Below are 21,682 nucleotides of genomic sequence, written 5' to 3' on the forward strand. Positions count from 1 at the left end.
CTCAAATCAATAAAATTAAAAATGAGAAAGGAGAAGTTACAACAGACACTGCAGAAATACAAAGCATCCTAAGAGACTACTACAAGCAACTCTATGCCAATAAAATGGACAACATGGAAGAACTGGACAAATTATTAGAAAGGTATAACCTTCCAAGACTGAACCAGGAAGAAACAGAAAATATGAACAGACCATTCACAAGTAATGAAGTTGAAAGTGTGATTAAAAATCTTCCAACAAACAAAAGTCCAGGACCAGATGGCTTCACAGCTGAATTCTATCAAACATTTAGAGAACAGCTAACACCCATATTTCTTAAACTCTTCCAAAAACTTTCAGAGGAAGGAACACTCCCACACTCATTCTATGAGGCCACAATCACCCTGATATCAAAACCAGACAAAGATATCAAAAAAAATTACAGATCAATATTACTGATGAGTATAGATGCAAAAACCCTCAACAAAATACTAGCAAACAGAATCCAACAACATATTAAAAGGATCATACACCATGATCAAGGGGGATTTATCCCAGGGATGCAAGGATTCTTCAATATACACAAATCAAGCAAGGTGATATACCATATTAACAAACTGAAGAATAAAAACCATATGACCATCTCAATAGATGCAGAAAAAGCTACTGCCAAAATTCAACACCGATTTATGATAAAACCTCCAGAAAGTGGGCAGAGAGGGAACCAACCTTAACATAGTAAAAGCCATATATGACAAACCCACAGCAAACATCATTCTCAATGGTAAAAATAACTGAAAGCATTTCCTGTAAGATTAGGAACAAGATAAGGATGTCCACTCTCACCACTATTATTCAACATAATTTTGGAAGGTCTAGCCACAGCAATCAGGGAAGAAAAAGAAATAAAAGGAAAACAAATTGGAAAAGAAGTAAAACTGTCACTGTTTGCAGATGACATGATAATATACATGGAGAATCCTAAAGATGCCATCAGAAAACTACTAGAGCTAATCAATGAATTTGGTAAAGTTGCAGCATACAAAATTAATGCACAGAAATCTCTTGCATTCCTATACACTAATGATGAAAAATCTGAAAGAAAAATTAAGGAAACCCTCCCATTTATCATTGTAACAAAAATAATAAAATACCTAACAATAAACCTACTTAGGGAGACAAAAGACCTGTATGCAGAAAACTATAAGGCACTGATGAAAGAAATTAAAGATGATACAAACAGATGGAGAGATATACCATGTTCTTTGATTGGAAGAATCAATATTGTAAAATGACTGTATTACACAAAGCAATCTACAGATTCATTGTAATCCTTAACAAATTACCAATGGCATTTTTTACAGAACTAGAACAAAAAATCTTAAAATTTGTATGGAGACACAAAAGACCCCGAGTAGCCAAAGCAGTCTCGAGGGAAAAAAACGAAGCTGGAGGAGTCAGACTCCCTGACTTCAGACTATACTACAAAGCGACAGAAATCAAGACAATATGGTACTGGAACAGAAACAAAAATATAGATCAATGCAACAGGATAGAAAACCCAGAGATAAACCCACAAACATATGGTCAACTAATCTATGACAAATGAGGCAAAGATATACAATGGAGAAAAGACAGACTCTTCAGCAAGTGGTGCTGGGAAAACTGGACAGCTACATGTAAAGGAATGAAATTAGAACACTCCCTAACACCATACTCAAAAATAAACTCAAAATGTATTCGAGACCTAAATGTAAGACTGGACACTGTAAAATTCTTAGAGGAAAACATAGGAAGATCCCTCTTTGACATAAATCACAGCAAGATCTTTTTTGATCCACCTCCTAGAGTAATGGAAATAAAAACAAAAATAAACTAATGGGACCTAATGAAACTTAAAAGCTTTTGCACAGGAAAGGAAACTACACACAAGATGAAAAGACCACACTCAGAATGGGAGAAAATCTTTGCAAATGAATCAACGGACAAATGATTAATCTTCAAAATATATAAACAGCTCATGTAACTGAATATCAAAACACAAACAATGCAATCCAAAACTGGGCAGAACCGCTAAATAGACATTTCTCCAAAGAAGACATACAGATGGCTAAGAATCACATGAAAAGCTGCTCAATATCACTAATTATTAGAGAAATGCAAATTAAAACTACAATGATGTATCACTTCACACCAGTTAGAATAGATATCATCAGAAAATCTACAAACAACAAATGCTGGAGAGGGTGTGGAGAAAAGGGAACCCTCTTGTACTGTTGGTGGGAATGTAAATTGATACAGCCACTATGGAGAACTGTATGGAGTTTCCTTAAAAAACTAAAAAATAATTACCATGTGACCCAGCAATCCCACTACTGGGCATATACCCTGAGAAAACCATAATTCAAGAAGAGTCATGTACCACAATGTTCATTGCAGCACTAATTACAATAGTCAGGACCTGGAAGCAACCTTAATGCCCATTGACAGATGAATGGATAAAGAAGATGGCACATATATGCAATGGAATATTACTCAGCCATAAAAAGGAACCAAATTGGGTCATTTTTCGAGACGTGGATGGATCTAGAGACTGTCATACAGAGTGAAGTAAGTCAGAAAGAGAAAAACAAATATCGTATATTAATGCATATATGTGGAACCTAGAAAAATGGTACAGATGAACCAGTTTTCAGGGCGGAAATTGAGACACAGATGTAGAGAACAAATGTATGGACACCAAGGAGGGAAAGTGGCATGAGGAGGTTGTGTGATGAATTGGGAGATTGGGTTTGATATATATACAGTAATATGTATAAAATGGATAACTAATAAGTACCTGTTCTATAAATAAATAAATAAAATAAAATTCAAAAAAAGAAAACAAGTAACAAAATGGCAATAAGCATGTGCTTATCAATAATCACTTTAAGTGTCAAAGGATTAACTCTGCAGTCAAAAGACATAAGGTTGCTGAGAGGACTAAAAATAGGAAACAAGATCCATGAATATGGTGCTTACAAGAGACTCACTTAGAGCTGAAGACGCACAGAGATTGAAAGTGAAAGAATGGAAAAAGATATTTCATGAAAATTGAAACAAGAAGAAATTGGGGATAGCAATATTTATTGCAGACATAGTAGACTTTAGAATCAAGTATATAAAAAAAGACAGAGAAGTACATTATATAATATTAAAGGGATGAATATAAGAAGAGCATATAATATTTGTTAACATATATGGACTTATTATAGGAGCTCCTAACTATATAAAACAAATATCAACAGTAATAAAGGGAGAAATTAACAACTATACAGTATCAGTAGGGGACTTTAACACCACATTTATATCAATGAACAGATCATCCAGACAAAATTAATAGGAACTATATCCTTAAATGACATACACCAGCTGAACTTAATAGATATCTACAGGGCATTCCATCCAAAAACAGCAGAATACACATTCTTTTCATGTGCACATGGAACATTCTCCAAGATAGATTTAATGCTATGCCACCAAACAAGTCTCAACAAATTTAAGAGAAAAGATATTAAACATTTTGCAACATCAGGGATATAAAACTATAAATCAATTACAGAAAGAAAAATTACAGACACATGGAGACTAAACATTTGCTACTAAAAAATGAATAGGGCTTCCCTGGTGGCGCAGTGGTTGAGAGTCCGCCTGCCGATGCAGGGGACACGGGTTCGTGCCCCGATCCGTGAAGATCCCACATGCCGCGGAGAGGCTAGGCCCGTGAGCCATGGCCGCTGAGCCTGCGCGTCTGGAGCCTGTGCTCCGCAACGGGAGAGGCCACAACAGTGAGAGGCCCGCGTACCGCAAAAAAAAAAAAAAAAAAAAAAAAAAAAAAAAAAAATGAATAAATCAAAGAAAATCAGAAAATAGCTTGAAATAAATCAAATTGGAAACATATCTTTCCAAATCTGTGGGTTGAAACAAAAGCTGTTCTAAGAGGGAAATTTTTAGCAATACAGGCCCACCTCAAGAAACAAGAAAAATCTCAAATAAATAAGTTAACTATCAAATAAAGGAACTAGAAAAAGAAGAAGAAACAAAGACCAAAGTCAGCCAAAGGAAGGAAATAACAAATATCAGGGAGTAAATAAATACTGTAGAGACAGAAGGAAAAAAAAAAGAAAAATATCAATGAAAACAAGTGTTGTTTCTTCAAAAAGATAAGCAACATTGATAAACCTGCAGTCAGGCTCATGAAGAAAAAAAGAGAAAAGACTCAAATAAACAGAATAGAAATGAAAGAGGAAAAATTAGGACTGATACCACAGAGATACAAAAAGTCCTATGAGAATATTATGAAGAGTTATATGCCAAGAAGTTGAACAACCTAGAAGAAATGGACAAATTTCTAGAAAAACACAATCTTCCAAGGTTGAATCAGAAAGACACAAACAGTCTGATGAGACGGTTTATTAGTAGTGAAATTAAATTTATTAAAAAATGAAAACAAAACTCCCAGCAAGCAAAAGTCCAGTTCCAGATGTTTTCACAGGGGAATTTTTCCAAACATATAAAGCAGAGTTAATACCTATCCTCCTCAAACTATTGCAAAAAATTGAAGAAGAGGGAGTTCTCCTAAATTCATTCTTTGAAGACACTATTACCCTGAAAACAAAACCAGAACAAAGCACACACACACAAAAAATTACAGGTCAATATATCTGATGGATGCAGAAGTAAAACCTCAACAAAATATTAAGAAACCAAATTAAACAATAAATTAAAAGGATCATACAACATGATCAAGGAGGATTTATTTTAAGGATGCAAGAATGGTTAAATATCCCTCAATCAATCAATATGTTATACCACATTAACAAGGGAAGGATAAAAATCACATTATCATCTCAGTAGATACAGAAGAAGCATTTGACTCAATTCAACATCCATTCATGATAAAGCTCTCATCAAAGTTGGTATAGAGAAAACTTATCTCACAATAATATAAGCCATTTATGACAAACCCACAGTTAACTTCATACTCAGTGGTAAAAAGCTGAGTCTTTCCTCCAAAATCAGGAATAAGACAAGGATGCCCATTCTCACCATTTCTATTTAATATAGTAATGGTAACCCTGGCCATAGCAATCAGACAAGAAAAAGAAATAAAAGGCATCCAAGTTGCAGGGAAGAAATAAAACTGTCACTATTTACAGATGACATGATACTATATCTAGAAAACCCTAAAGACTCCACCCAAAACCTATTTGAACTAATAAATGGATTCAGTAAAGTTGCAGGATACAAAGTTAATATATAGAAATCTGTTGCTTTGTATACATTAATAATGAATTATCAGGAAGAGAAATAAAGAAAAAAATCTCACTTAAAATAGTATCAAAAGAATAAAATACCTAGGAATAAACTTAACCAAGGAGGTAAAAACCTATAATCTGAAAACTATAAAACATCAGTGAAGGAAATTGAAGATTATACAAAAAAATGGAAAGATATTCGGTAATAACTAATTGTAAGGGTTAATACTGTTAAAATATCCATACTTCCCAAAGCAATCTACAGATTCAAGAAAATCGTACACACTCCCAAAAAAAAGCAGGGTAGCTATTCTTAGACAAAATAGTCTTTAAAAATGGTAAAAAGAGACAAAGAAGATCACTATATAATGTAAAGGGGTCAATAGGTCAAGAAGATAAAACAGTTGTAAATATTTATGCTTCCAGGATCAAAGCACCTAAACATATAAAGCACAAAGTAACAGAGCTAAAAGGAGAAATAAACAGTAATATAATAATTGTTGGTGATTTTTTAATCCCATTTTCAAAAATGAATAAACCATCCACACAAGAAAACAATAAGCAAACAGATTTGGACAACAGTATAGAAAAAATGTACCTGAAAGACACAGAATATTCTACCTGATAATAGTAGAATATGCAATTTTCTCAAGTGCACATGGAACATTTTATAGGTTAGACTATATGTTAGGACACAAAACAAGTCTTCAGAAATTCAAGAAGATTGTATCATACCAAGTGCCTTATCTGACCACAATGGTATCACACTAGAAGTCAACAAGAGGAAAATGGAAATTGAACAATATTCTTCTGAACAACTAATACATCAATGAATAAATTAAAGGGGAAATTAAAAAGTATCTTGAGATAAACAAATATGGAAACACACATAACAACATTTGGGAGATGTTAGAAAAACACTTATAAGAGGGAAGTTTATAGCAATAAACACCTACATTAAGAATCAAGAAAGCTCCCAAATGAAGAGCCTAACTCTATGTTTTAAGAAACTAGGAAAAGAAAAACAAATTGAACCCAAAGTGAGAAGAAGAAAGTAAAAATTAATGATTAGAGCAGATAAAAATAAAATAGAAAATAGGAAAACAATAGAAAAGATTAAACAAATTAAGAGCTGGTTCTCTGAAATGATAAACAAAATTGGGAACCATTAGCCAGATGAACCAAGGATAAAAAAGAGAGGACCCTCTACCAAGATGGAAGCCCTAGGATTCCCTGGGAAAAGTCTGGCATGCACCAGTTTCCAGCCTTCCCAACAAGTTATTGGATTCTGTTGCACCCTGGGAAAAACCCCAGCCATCTCTGGGTTCCAGCTAAATCTCCCCCCAACCAACTGAGGCAGCAATCCCTGGTCTGCCCTGGGAAAAACCTTGGTCCATACCAAGTGCTGGTTCAAGCCCTCCTGCCAAGATGGTGGCTCCTGATGTACACTGGGAAAAGGCATGACCATGCTCACTCCAGCTTGATCCCTCCCACCAAAGCTGTCAGACACAGAGTTTACATCAGGATGTTCCTACACAAGGCCATACCTTCAAGACTGAGAGAGGTTATGGTTTTGCTTTATTCATAGAACCAAACACCAAAAGTCAAACAAAATGAGAATAAAGAGGAATTTATTTCAAATGAAAGAACAAGATAAACCTCAGAAAAAAACCCTAATAAACTAGATATATGTAATTTACATGATAAAACTTAAAGCAATGGTCATAAAGATGCTCACTGAATTCATGAGAATAGAGGAACATAGTGAGAACTTCAATAAAAAGTTAGTAAATATAAAAACGAACCAGTCAGAGCTGAAGAATACAATAACAAAAATGAAAAAAATTAGAGAGATGGAATCAACAGCAGATTACATGATACAGGAGAATGCATAAGTAACATGGAAGACAGAGTTATGGAAATCACTCAAAAGAATAGCAAAAGTAAGGAAAATTTTCATTTTTATAACATATTTATTGGAGTATAACTGCTTTACAATGGTGTGTTAGTTTCTGCTTTATAATAAAGTGAATCAGTTATACATATACATATGTTCCCATATCCCTTCCCTCTTGTGTCTCCCTCTCTCCCACTCTCCCTAGCCCACCCCTCTAGGTGGTCACAAAGAACCAAGCTGATCTCCCTGTACTACGAGGCTGCTTCCCACTAGCTATCTATTTTACGTTTGGTAGTGTATGTATGTCCATGCCACTCTCTCACTTTGTCACAGCTTACCCTTCCCCCTCCCCATATCCTCAAGCCCATTCTCTAGCAGGTCTGTGTCTTTATTCCTGTCTTGCCCCTAGGTTGTTCATGACCATTTTTTTTTTCTCTTAGATTCCATATATATGTGTTAGCATATGGTATTTGTTTTTCTCTTTCTGACTTACTTCACTCGGTATAACAGACTTTACATCCATCCACCTCACTGTAAATAACTCAATTTCATTTCTTTTTATGGCTGTGTAATATTCCATTGTATATATGTGCCACATCTTTATCCATTCATCTGTTGATGGACACTTAGGTTGCTTCCATGTCCTGGTTACTGTAAATAGAGCTGCAATGAACATTTTGGTACATGAACATTTTTGAATTATGGTTTTCTCAGGGTATTGATTAGCTCTAGTAGTTTTCTGGTAGCATTTTTACGATTCTCTACGTATAGTATCATGTCATCTGCAAAGAGTGACAGATTTACTTCTTCTTTTCTGATGTTGATTCCTTTTATTTCTTTTTATTCCCTGATTGCTGTTGTTAAAACTTCCAAAACTATGTTGAATAAGAGTGGTGAGAGTGGGCAACCTTGTATTGTTCCTGATCTTAGTGGAAATGGTTTCAGTTTTTCACCATTGAGGACAGTGTTGGCTGTGGGTTTGTCATATATGGCCTTTATTATGTTGAGGAAAGTTCCCTCTATGCCTACTTTCTGGAGGGTTTTTATCATAAATGGGTGTTGAATTTTGTCGAAAGCTTTTTCTGCATCTATTGAGATGATCATATGGTTTTCCTCCTTCAATTTGTTAACATGGTGTATCACATTGATTGATCTGCGTATATTGAAGAATCCTTGCATTCCTGGGATAAACCCCACTTGATCATGGTGTATGATCCTTTTAATGTGCTGTTGGATTCTGTTTGCTAGTATTTTGTTGAGGATTTTTGCATCTATGTTCATCAGTGATATTGGCCTGTAGTTTTCTTTCTTTGTGACACCTTTTTCTGATTTTGGTATCACGGTGATGGTGGCCTCATACAATGAATTTGGGAGTGTTCCTCCCTCTACTGTATTTTGGAAGACTTTGAGAAGGATAGGTATTAGTTCTTCTCTAAATGTTTGATAGAATTCGCCTGTGAAGCCATCTGGTCCTGGGCTTTTGTTTGTTGGAAGATTTTTAATTGCAGTTTCAATTTCAGTGCTTGTGATTGGTCTGTTCATATTTTCTGTTTCTTCCTGGTTCAGTCTTGGAACTTTGTGCATTCCTAAGAATTTGTCCACTTTGTCCAGGTTGTCCGTTTTATTGGCATAGTGTTGCTTGTAGTAATCTCTCACGATCCTTAGTATTTCTGCAGTGTCAGTTGTTACTTCTGTTTCATTTCTAATTCTATTGATTTGAGTCTTCTCCCTTTCGTTTTTGATAAGTCTGGCTAATGGTTTGTCAATTTTGTTTATTTCTCAAAGAACCAGCTTTTAGTTTTATTGATTTTTGCTATCATTTCCTTCATTTCTTTTTCATTTATTTCTGATCTGTTCTTTATGATTTCTTTCTTTCTGCTAACTTTTGGGTTTTTTTGTTCTTCTTTCTCTAATTGCTTTAGGTGTAAGTTTAGGTTGTTCATTTGAGATTTTTCTTGTTTCTTGAGATAGGATTGTATTGCTATAAACTTCCCTCTTAGAACTCCTTTTGCTGCATCCAATAGGTTTGCTGCATCCCATCATTGTGTTTTCATTGTCATTTGTTTGTAGGTATTTTTTGATTTCCTCTTTGATTTCTTCAGTGATCGCTTGGCTATTAAGTAGTGTACTGTTTAGCCTTCATGTGCTTGTATTTTTTACAGCTTTTTTTCCTGTAATTGATATCAAGTCTCATAGCATTGTGGTCGGAAAACATATTTGATACAATTTCATTTTTCTTAAATTTACCAAGGCTTGACTTGTGACCCAAGATATGATCTATTTTGGACAATGTTCCATGAGCACTTGAGGAGAATGTGTATTCTGTTGTGTTTGGATGGAATGTCAGATAAATATCAAATTAAGTCCATCTTGTTTAATGTATCATTTAAAGCTTGTGTTTCCTTATTTATTTTCATTTTGGATGATCCATCTGTTGGTGAAAGTGGGGTGTTAAATTCCCTACTATGATTGTGTTACTGCCAATTTCCCCTTCTATGGTTGTTAGTATTTGCCTTATGTATTGAGATGCTCCTATGTTGGGTGAATAAATATTTACACTTGTTATATCTTCTTCTTGGATTGATCCCTTGATCAATATGTAGGTCCTTCTTTGTCTCTTGTAATAGTTTTTATTTTAAAGTCTATTTTGTCTGATATGAAAATTGCTACTCCAGCTTTCCTTTGATTTCCAGTTGCATAGAATATTCTTTTCCATCTCCTCACTTTCAGGCTGTATGTGTCCCTAGGTCTGAAGTGGGTCTCTTGTAGACAGCATATATACAGGCCTTGTTTTTGCATCCATTCAGCTAGTCTATATGTCTTTTGGTTGGAACATTTAATACCTTTACATTTAAGGTAATTTTCGATATGTATGTTCCTATTCCCATTTTCTTAATTGTTTTGGGTTTGTTATTGTATGTCTTTTCCTTCTCTTGTGTTTCCTGCCTAGAGAAGTTCCTTTACCATTTGTTGTAAAGCTGGTTTTGTGGTGCTGAATTCTCTTAGCCTTTGCTTGTCTGTAAAGGTTTTAATTTCTTCATCAAATCTTAATGAGATCCTGCTGGGTAGAGTAATCTTGATTGCAGGTTTTTCTCCTTCATCACTTTAAATATGTCCTGCCAGTCCCTTCTGGCTTGCAGAGTTTCTGCTGAAAAATCAGCTGTTAACCTTATGGGGATTCCCCTGTGTGTTATTTGTTGTTTTTCCCTTGCTGCTTTCAATATTTTTTCTTTGTATTTAATTTTGGATAGTTTGATTAATATGTGTCTTGGCATGTTTCTCCTTGGATTTATCCTGTATGGGACTCTCTGTGCTTCCTGGAATTGATTAACTATTTCCGTTCCTGTATTAGGGAAGTTTACAACTATAATCTATTCAAATATTTTCTCAGTCCCTTTCTCTTTCGCTTCTTCTTCTGGGACCTCATTATTCGAATGTTGGTGCGTTTAATGTTGTCCCAGAAGTCTCTGAGACTGTCCTCTGTTCTTTCCATTCTTTTTTCTTTATTCTGCTCTGCAGTAGTTTTTTCCACTATTTTTCCTTCCAGGTCAGTTTTCCATTTTTCTGCCTTAGTCATTCTGCTTTTGATCCCTTCTAGAGCATTTTAAATTTCATTTATTGCATTATTCATCATTGATTGATTGCTCTTTACTTCTTCTAAGTCCTTGTTAAATATTTCTTGTATTTTCTTTATTCTATTTCCAAGATTTTGGATCATCTTTACTATCATTATTCTGAATACTTTTTCAGGTAGACTGCCTATTTCCTCTTCATTTGTTAAGTCTGGTAGGTTTTTGCCTTGTTCCTTCATCTGCTTTGTGTTTTACTGTCTTCTCATTTTGCTTAACTTACTGTGTTTGGGGTCTCTGTTTCTCAGGCTGCAGGTTCATTGTTCCCATTGTTTCTGGTATCTGTCCCCAGTGGTTAAGTTTGGTTCAGTGGGTTGGGTAGGCTTCCTGCTGGAGGGGAGTATTGGCTGTGTTCTGGTGAATGAGGCTGGATCTTGTCTTTCTGGTGGGCAGTTTAACGTCTGGTGGTGTGATTTTTGGTGTCTGTGGCCTTATCATGATTTTAGGCAGCCTCTCTGCTAATGGATGTGGTTCTGTTCCTGTCTTGCTAGCTGTTTGGCATAGGGTGTCCAGCACTGTAGCTTTCTGCTCATTGAATGAAGCTGCATCTTGGTGTTGAGATGGAGCTCTCTGGGAGATTTTTGCCATTTGATATTATGTGGAGCTGTGAGGTATTTTTGGACCAGTGTCCTGAAGTTGGCTCTCTGACATCAGAGCCACAGCCATGATGCCTGGCTGGAGCACAAAGAGCCTTTCATCCACACGGCTCAGTACAAAAGGGAGAAAAAATAGAAAGAAAGAAAGAAAGAAAGAAAGAAAGAAAGAAAGAAAGAAAGAAAGAAAGAAGATAAAATTTAAAAAATAACATAAAGTAAAGTTATTAAATTAAAAAATAAAAAAAAATTATTATTAAGAAAAAAAGTTTTAAAAGTAAAAACAAAAACAAAAACAGACAGACAGAACCCTAGGAGAAATGGTAAAAACAAAGCTATACAGACAAAATCACACACAGAAGCATACACATACACACTCACAAAAAGAGAAAAAGGGAAATTATATATATATATATATATATATATATATATATATATATATATATATATATATATCTTTGCTCACAAAATTCACCTCCTCAATTTGAGATGATTCGTCCTCTATTCAGGGGTTCCACAGATCCAGGATACATCAAGTTGATTGTGGAGATTTAATCCGCTGCTCCTGAGACTGCTGAGAGAGATTTCCCTTTCTCTTCTTTGTTCACAAAGCTCTCGGGGTTCAGCTTTGGATTTGGCCCCACCTCTGCATGTAGGCCACCTGAGGGCATCTGTTCTTCACTCACACAGGACGGGGTTAAAGGAGCAGCTGATTCGTGGGCTCTGGCTCACTCAGGCCAGTTGGAAGGAGGGGTACAGATGAGGGGGGAGCCTGTGGTGCCAGAGGCCGGTGTAACGTTTCACCAGCCTGAGATGTGCTGTGCATTCTCTCGGGGAAGTTGTCCCTGGATCACAGGACCCTGGCAGTGGCGGCTGCACAGGCTCCCGGGAGGGGAGGTGTGGAGAGTGACCTTTTCTTGCACACAGGCTTCTTGTTGGCAGCAGCAGCAGCCTTAGCATCCCCTGTCCATCTCTGTGGTCCATGCTGATAGCCGTGTCTTGTGCCCATATCTGGAGCTCCTTTAAGCAGCGCTCTTAATCCCCTCTCCTTGTGCACCAGGAAACAAAGAGGCAAGAAAAAGTCTCTTGCCTGTTCGTCAGGTCTGGACATTTTCCCCAACTCCCTCCCGGCTAGCTGTGGCTCACTTGTCCCTTCAGTGTGTGTTCATGCAGCTAACCCCAGTCCTTCCCCTGGGATCTGATTGAAGCCTGAGCCTCAGCTCCCAGCCCCTGCCCACCCACAGTGGAGAAGCCTCTTGGGCTGGTGAGTGCTGGCCCACACTGCTCCTCTGTGTGGGAATCTCTCTGCTTTGCCCTCTGCAACCCTGTGGCTGTGCTCTCTTCCATGCCTCTGAAGCTTCCCTCCTCTGCCACCCACAGTCTCCACCCATGAAGGGGCTTCCTAGTGTATGGAAACCTTTCCTCCTTCACGGCTCCCTCCCGCTGGTGCAGGTCCCATCCCTATTCTTTTGTCTCTGTTTTTTCTTTTGCCCTACCCCTGGGGAGTTTCTTGCCTTTTGGGAGTTCTGAGGTCTTCTGCCAACATTCAGTAGGTGTTCTATAGGAGCTTTTCCACATGTAGTTGTATTTCTGATGTATTTGTGGAGAGGAAGGTGATCTCCATATCTTACTCTTCCACCATCTTGAAGCTCCTCCAAGGAGAATTTTTAAAATGAGTATAGTTTAAGGGACCTCTGAGACAACATCAAGCATACTAACATTCATATGATAGGGTTCCAGAAGAAGAATAAAAAGAGAAAAGACAGAAAACTGATAACATAATGGCTGAACAGTTACTGATCCTGGGGAAGAAAAAAGTTATCCAGGTCCAGGAAGCACCAAGTCCCAAAGAAGATGAACACAAAGATATTAACAGCAAGACATAGTATAATTACAAGGGCAAAAATTAATGGAGAGTTTTAAAGGAACAAGAGAAAAATAATGTTTTCACATACATGGGAACCCACATTAGGTTATCAAGTGACTTTTCAGCAGAAACTTTCCAAGCCAGAAGGGAGTGTCATGTTATATTTGAAATCCAGAAAGGAAAAACACGAAACAAAACAGCTATACTACAGCCAAAGAAGCATGAAAAAAAATCTCACTGGTAGAGAAAAATATATAGGAAAGGCAGTGGATTAACTACTTTAAAAGCTAGTGTGAAGGTTCAGATAAAAAAGTCATAAAGTCGACTACAGTAAGTAGTTAAGCAATACACAAAATAAAATATGTAAAATATGATATCTAAAACAAATGCTATGTGGGGGGCTAAAACATATAGGGCTTTTAGAATATGTTTGAACTTAAGTGATTATCAGCTTAAAACAAATAACTCTCCATATATGTTGATATATATGAACCTCAGGATAACCACAAACCAAAAATCTGTAAGTTGTACAAAAAATAAAGAGAAAGGAATCCAAGCATAACACTAAAGCAAGTTATCAAACTACAAGTGAAGAGGAAAAGAACAAGAGAGAAAAACTGCATGAACAGCTAGTAAACACATAACAAAACGGCAAAAAGTACATACCTGTCGATAATCACTTTAAATGTAAGTGGACTAAATGTTTCCATCAAAAGACAACAGTCAGCTAAATGAATGAAAAAAGCCCAAAACACATCTATATGCTGCTTACATTTCATTTCAGAGCTAAAAACACCCAGAGACTGAACTTGAAATTATGAAATGAGATATTCCATGCAAATAGAAATGAAAATTAGGGTAGCAATACTCATATCAGAAAAAATAGACTTAAAATGATAGCAAAAGAAGGGCATTACATAATGAAAAATGGGTCAATTCAAGGAGGGGATATAACATTCATAAATATTTATGCACCGTACACAGGACACCTACATAGAGCAAATATTAACAGATATAAAGGAAGAAATTAACAGTAATACAATAACATTGGGGACTTTAATATCTCACTTACATCAATGAATGTATCATATAGACAGAAAGTCAATAAGGAAATATTGGCCTTAAACGACACCTTAACCAGATGAACTTAGTAGATACATACTGAACAGTCCATCAACTAGCAGCAGAATACACATTCTTCTCAAGTGCATAAGGAGTATTTGCCTGGATAGATCACATGTTATGCCATAAAACAAGAAAAAAAATTTTAAGAAGACAGAAGTCATATCAAGCATCTTTTCTGACCACAGTGGTATGAAACTAGAAATCAATTACTGGAAAAAACTGAAAAAAAAATACATAAACATGTGGAGATTAAACAACATGTTACTAAACAATGAATGGGTAGACAGAGGAAATCAAAGATACCTTGAGATGAATGAAAACACAACTTTTTAAAATCTATGAGATAGAGCAAAATAATTTTTAAGAGGGAAGTTCATAGTGATGCAAACCTACCTCAAGAAATAAGAAAAATCTCAAGTAAATAGCCTAATTTTACACCTAAAGAAAGTTAAAAAAAAAAAAACCCAAACAAGTGCCAAATTTAGTAGAAGGAAAGAAATCATAAAGATCTGAGTGGAAACAAATTAAATAGAGATTTAAAAAACAGCCATGAAATTATCAATTAAACTAAGAGATGATTCTCTGAAAAAATAAGCAAAATTGACAAATGTTTAGCCAGAGTCATCAAGGAAAAGAGAGCCCAAATAAATAAAATTAGAAATGGAAAAGAAGTCACAATCAATATCACAGAAAAAACAATCATAAGAGACTACTACAAACAATTATATACTAACAAATCGGACAACTTAGAGGAAATGGTCAAATGAGTAGAAGCATACAATCTTCTAAGACTGAATCAGAAAGAAATAGAAAATCTGAGCAGACTGATTTCTACTAATGAAATTGTATCTGTAATTAAAAATCTCCCAACAAACATAAGTCCAAGACCATATGGCTTCACAGGTGACTTTTACCAAACATTTAAAGAAGAGTTAATACCCCTGTAATTCTATTTCTGTTATGTAGATAAATTCAGTTGTACCTCTTTTTTCAGATTCCACATATAAGTGATATCATATGATATTTGTCTTTCTCTGCCCGACTTACTTCACTCAGTATGACAATCTATAGGCCCATCCATGTTGCTGCAAATTGCATTATTTCATTCTCTTTTTATGGCTAATATTCCATTGTATATATATACCACATCTTCTTTATCCATTTCTCTGTTAATGAACATTTAGGTTGCTTCCACGTCCTGGCTATAGTAAACAGTGCTGCAATGAACATTGGAGTGCATGTATCTTTTTGAATTATGGTTTTCTCCAGATATATGCCTAGGAGCGGTATTACTGAATCATATGGTATCTCTGTTTTTAGTTTTTTAAAGAACCTCAATACTGTTCTCCATAGTGGCTGTACCAGTTTACATTCTCACCAACAGTGTAGGGTGGTTCCCTTTTCTCCACACCCTCTCCATCATTTATTGTTTATAGTTTTTTTGGTAATGGTCATTCTGACCAGTGTGAGGTGATACCTCATTGTAGTTTTGATTTGTTTTTCTCTAATAATTAGTGATGTTGAGCATCTTTTCATGAAATAGAGTTACAGATGTAGAAGACAAATTTATGGTTACCAGGGGGTAAGTGGGGGAGGGATAAATTGGAAGACTGAGATTGACATAGACACATTATTATGTGTAAAATAAATAACTAATAAGGACCTACTATATAGCATAGAGAACTCTACTTAATACTCTATAATGGCCTATATGGGAAAAGAATCTAAAAAAGAGCAGATATGTGTATGTAAAACAGATTCCCTTTGCTGTACAACTGAAACTCATACAACATTGTAAATCAATTATACACCAATAAAAAAAACCCAAAATACCTAAAAATAAAATAAGTTATAGGGATATATTGTACAGCACAGGAAATATAGCCAATATTTTATAATAATTATAAATGGAGTATAACCTATATAAATTGTGAATCATTATATTGTACACCTGTAACTTATATAATATTGTACATCAACAAAACTTATTTAAAGAATAAAATAAAAAAGTTTCTTCTCAAACTATTCAAAAAATTGAAGAGGAAGGAATGCCTCCAAACTCATACAAGGTTAGTAGTACCATGATATCAAAACCAGAAAAAGACACTGCATAATAAATAATAAAAATTATAGGCCAATATCCATGATTAACATAGATGCAAAAATTCTCAAGAAAATATTAACAAACTGAATTCAACAGTATCTTAAAAAGATCATACAACATATTCAAGCAGGATTTATCCTAGGGATTGAAGAATGATTCAATATTTGCAAATCAATGATATGATACACCACAACAAAGGATAACAAAACAAAGAATAAAAATCATCATCTTAATGGATGTAGAAAAAGCATTTGATATAATTCAACATCAAGTCATGATAAAAACTCTCAACAAAGTGGGTATAGAGGAAACATACCTCAACATAATAAAGGACATATATGACAAAATCACAGCTAATATCACAGTCAGTGGGGAAAGATGGAAGCATTTCCTCTAAGATCAGGAACAAGACAAAGATGTCCACTCTTGCCACTTGTATTCAACGTGGTATTGGAAGTCCTAGCCACAAAAATCAGAGAAGGAAAAGAAACAACAGGAATCCAAATTGGAAAGGAAGAAGTAAAACTGTCACTCTTTGCAGATGACATGACTCTGTGTATAGAAACCCCAAGAACTCCACCAAAAGACTATTAGAACAAATAAATGAATTCAGTAAATTTTCAGGATACAAACTTGGTATAAAAAAACTATGTTGTGTTTCTATATACTAATAACAAACTATCACAAAGAAAATTAAGGAAAATATGCCATTTAAAATTGTATCAATAAGAGTAAAATACCTAGGAATAAAGCTAACCAAGAAGGTTAAAGACCTGTACTCTGAAAACTATAAGATATTGATGAAAGACACTGAAGTGACACAAATAAATGGAAAGATATACTGTGCTCATGAATCGGAAGAACATTTTTTAAATGACCATACTATTCAAGGCAATCTGCAGATTCAACAAAATCCCTATCAAAATAATAATAGCATTTTACATAGAACTAAAACAAATAATTTTAAAATTTGTATAGAAACACAAAAAACTCTGATTATCCAAAATAATTTTGAGAAAGAAGAATAAAGCTGGAGGTATCACACTCCCTGATTCAAATTGTACTACAAGGGTACAGTAATCACAGTAGTATGATATTGGCATAAAAAACAGACACATAGATCAATGGAACAGAATAGAGAGTCCAGAAATAAACCCACACTTATATGGTCAATTAATCTATGACAAAGGAGGTGAGAATATATAATGGGAAAAAGACAGTCTCTTCAATAAACAGTGTTGGGAAAACTAGAGACATACATGTGACACAATGAAACTAGACCATTTTCCCACACCAGACACAGAAATAAATTCAACATTTATTAAAGACTTAAATGTAAGTCCAGAAACCATGAAACTCCCAAAGAAAATATAAACATTACACTCCTTGGCATTGGTCTTATCAGTAGTTTTTTGGATTCATCTCCTCAGGCAAGGGCAACAAAAGTAAACATAAACATATGGGACCACATCAAACTAAAAGCTTTTGCTCAGCAAGGGAAACCATCCACAAAATGAAAAGGCAACGTATTAAATGGGAGAAAATATTTGCAAATAATATATTTCATAAGGGGTTTATATCCAAAATATATAAAGAACTCATACATCTCAATATCAATGAAACAAAGTATCTGATTTAAAAATACAGTAAGACCCCTACATATGAACTTTCAAGTCGGGACCTTTCAAAGATGCGAATGTGCTTTCGCATGTCCAAACATGTAAGTTAGTTCACGTGTCTGGCATACATTGTCTCTTTGCATCCTCTACAAGTGATTGCGCTTTTGTGTACTTTACTGTACAGTACCGTATAGAGTACAGTAGTACTGTATCCTTATTTCAAGCCCAGGATGTCTGGAAGTAAGCGTAAAAGCAGCAGTGATGTAGCTGGTACTGCTAAAAAGCACCAAACAATAACGATGGGAAAAAAAAGTGAAAATACTTGAGAGAGCAGAGTGAGGCAAAAAGATCATCCACGCCTCTCATTCTTATAACATGAATCATTCAACCATCGGCAAGATTCTAAAGAACAAGGACAAGGTTATGGAATAGGTGAAGTGTGCTGTGCTGACGATGCTGACAATAATATCAAAGAAGTGTGGAAAAGTGGTGTAGGATATGGAGAAACTGCTCATTGTGTGGATGCAGGATCATCATCAAGTCCCACCTCAACTTAATGCTGATTCAAGAGGAAGCTAAAGGTCTTTATGAACACTTGTAGAAGAAACACGGCAAAGAATCAGAGAGAGCATCTTTTAATGTCAGCCATGGCTGGTTTCATTGGTTCAAAGCTAGAGCCAAACATCACAACGTAAAAGTAAGTGAAGAGACAGCAAGTGCAGATATGGTAGCTGCCCAGGAAATTCCTGAAACACTTGGAGAAATTGTTGATGAAGGCACGTATTTACCCGAGCAGGTTTTTTAATAAGTTGATTTATTTATTTATTTTTGGCTGCATTGGGTCTTCTTTAGTTGTGGTGAGCAGGGGCTACTCTTTGTTGTTGTGCGTGGGCTTCTCATTGTGGTGGCTTCTCATTGTGGAGCATGGGTTCTAGCCATGTGGGCTTCAGTAGGTGTGGTACGCGGGCTCAGTAGTTGTGGCTCGCAGGATTTTATTGCTCCGTGGCATGTGGGATCTTCGCGGACCAGGGCTTGAACCTGTGTCCCCTGCATTGGCAGGCGGATTCTTAACCACTGCACCACCAGCGAAGCCCATGAGCAGGTTTTTAATGTGGATGAGATAGGACTGTACTGGAAGAGGATGCCAGACTGAAGTTACATCAGTAAGGAGGAAAAGTTGATGACAAGCAGCAAAGGAGAGACTAAATCTGTTGTATGGTGGCAAGGCTTCTGGTGATATGAAACTGAAGCCTCTCTTAGTTTATCATTCAGAGAACCCAAGAGCCCTTAAAAACATAGCCAAAGGCTCTCTTCCTATTGTGTGGAAAAGTAACCCCAAAGCCTGGGTTACACAGGCCATTTTCCAGGACCAGTTTTTCCACCACTTCATCCCAGAGGTAGAGAAATATTGCTTGGAGAAGGATGTCCCAGTCAATGTTATTTTGCTGCTTGACAGTGCTTTGGGCAACCCCCCATTCTTGGATGACTTTCATCCCAACATCAAAGTAGTGCATCTGCCACTGAATACTGCGTCACTCACCCAACCTATGGACGAGGGAGTTATAGCAACTTTCAAGAAATATTATTTACATCACACTTTTTGTCAGGCAGTAAAGGTGAGTGACAAGTCAGGAACAACCTTGCAACAATTTTGGAAGGACTATAGCATCTACAGGGCTATAAAAATTTTTGATTTTGCTTAGCCTGAAGTTATGGCCATCACCATGAATGGAGTTTGGAAGAACTTTTACCTGCACTTTGTTCACAATTTTTGTGGATTTGAGAAGGTGGATGAGGAGTGCAAATAGGTCTTCAGTAACGTAGTGACCCTCAGCAAGAAGCTGGAGCTAGATGTGCAAGAGGATGACTTCATTGAACTCCTTGCTGTGAAACACAAGGAGCTTACTGATGAAGACCTGATGGAATTGGAAGCCCAGAGAAAGGACAAAGAAAGAAAAGAAGAAGAAGAAGTAACTGCAGAACCGAAGAGATTCACGATGCAGAAAATGGCAAGGCAAATTTTTTTTATTTGAGGAGGCAATGTTAGTTTTTGAGGCACAGGACCTGAATGTAGGAGGGTACATGAAGGTTGCAGCAGCCATTCAGAATGCAATCCAGTGCTACCATGTCATCTATGATGAGAAAAGTAGAGCTACTACCCAGACATCACTGGATCATTTTTTTCAAGAGGGTAGATAGAATTGAATCCAAAGGAACCAGAACCTGTGCCATCAATGTCAGGCGTGAGTGAAATTGCAACTTTCTCTCCATCAGCTATTGCTGATGATCCTTCAGGTCTATCATCTCCCACCTCCTCTCCCTCCTCCAGCCAGTACCTCTTCTTGCCTGCTCACTCGATGCCAGCTCCTGTATGTCAGCTGTTGTACTGTACTACTGTACTTTTCAAGGTACTGGACTGTAAGATTAAAAAGGTTTCTTTATTTTTGTGTTTGTTTGTTATGTATTATTTGCGTGAAAAGTATTATAAACCTATTACAGTACAGTATTATATAGCCGATTGTGTTAGTTGGGTACCTAGGCTAACTTTGTTGGACTTACGAGCAAATTAGACTTATGAATGCACTCTCAGAATGGAACTCGTTTGTATGTGGGGGACTTACTGTAGGCAGAGGAACTGAGTAGAAATTTTTCCAAAGAAGACATCCAGGTGGCTACCAGGCACAAGAAAAGATGCTCAACGTCACCAATCATCAGGGAAATAAAATCAAAACTACAGTGAGGTATCATGTCACACCTTTCTAACTAGTTATTATCAAAAATGACAAGAAAAGTAAATGTTGGTGTGGAGACATGGGCAGAAATACGAGCTTTTGCTTTCATTATATGTTACTTAATTTTCTAAGCCTTTGATTCTCAACTGTTAAATGTGGATAATCATATTTCTTACCACACAAGCCTGTGTAAGATGTGACTTTTTTTAAAACTAAAGTGCTTAAGAAAACATGGCATGGTTAACAGAGAAGGAATAGTAATTGCTATTATTATAAACACTTTCAGACAGCTATTTCCAGTTTGATTATCTGTAAAGATGCCAGCAGCATTTTTTTCCTGAAAATACTTAAATACATATTTCAACAAACTGAAACATGATTAATTAAAATTGGAGTTTCAGAGAATATTTGCACCTGCAAGTATTTCTGTTGTGCTGTATATATGTGACCAAACATACTTAAGGAGTTTTACCTGTTATTATTTTGGCATAACAAACTATAACACAAAACATTGATAAAACTACATTGACATATTGTTAATAATCAGAAGTCACTTATTTAGATTTGAAGTCAGTTTTAGATTTTATCTTATTTGGCTGTGCCCCTCTGGTAAAGTGTTAAATCTCTATGAACCTCTGTCTCTTCCTCTCTAAAATGAGAGTAATGCAATAAGCATATCATGAGTATTTATGATGATTAAATAAAATAGTATATTTAAATCAAAAGTCATATACTAGGCATCACACACACACACAGATTTTCATTAGGAGGGTATTAAAAAACTCAGTAACAGTGTTTGCCTTTAGATAAAGGAACTGCATAGCTGGAAAACAAGTTGGG

This window comes from Phocoena sinus, chromosome 12 (assembly GCF_008692025.1).
Source record: "Phocoena sinus isolate mPhoSin1 chromosome 12, mPhoSin1.pri, whole genome shotgun sequence".
Classification (NCBI taxonomy): Eukaryota; Metazoa; Chordata; class Mammalia; order Artiodactyla; family Phocoenidae; genus Phocoena; species Phocoena sinus.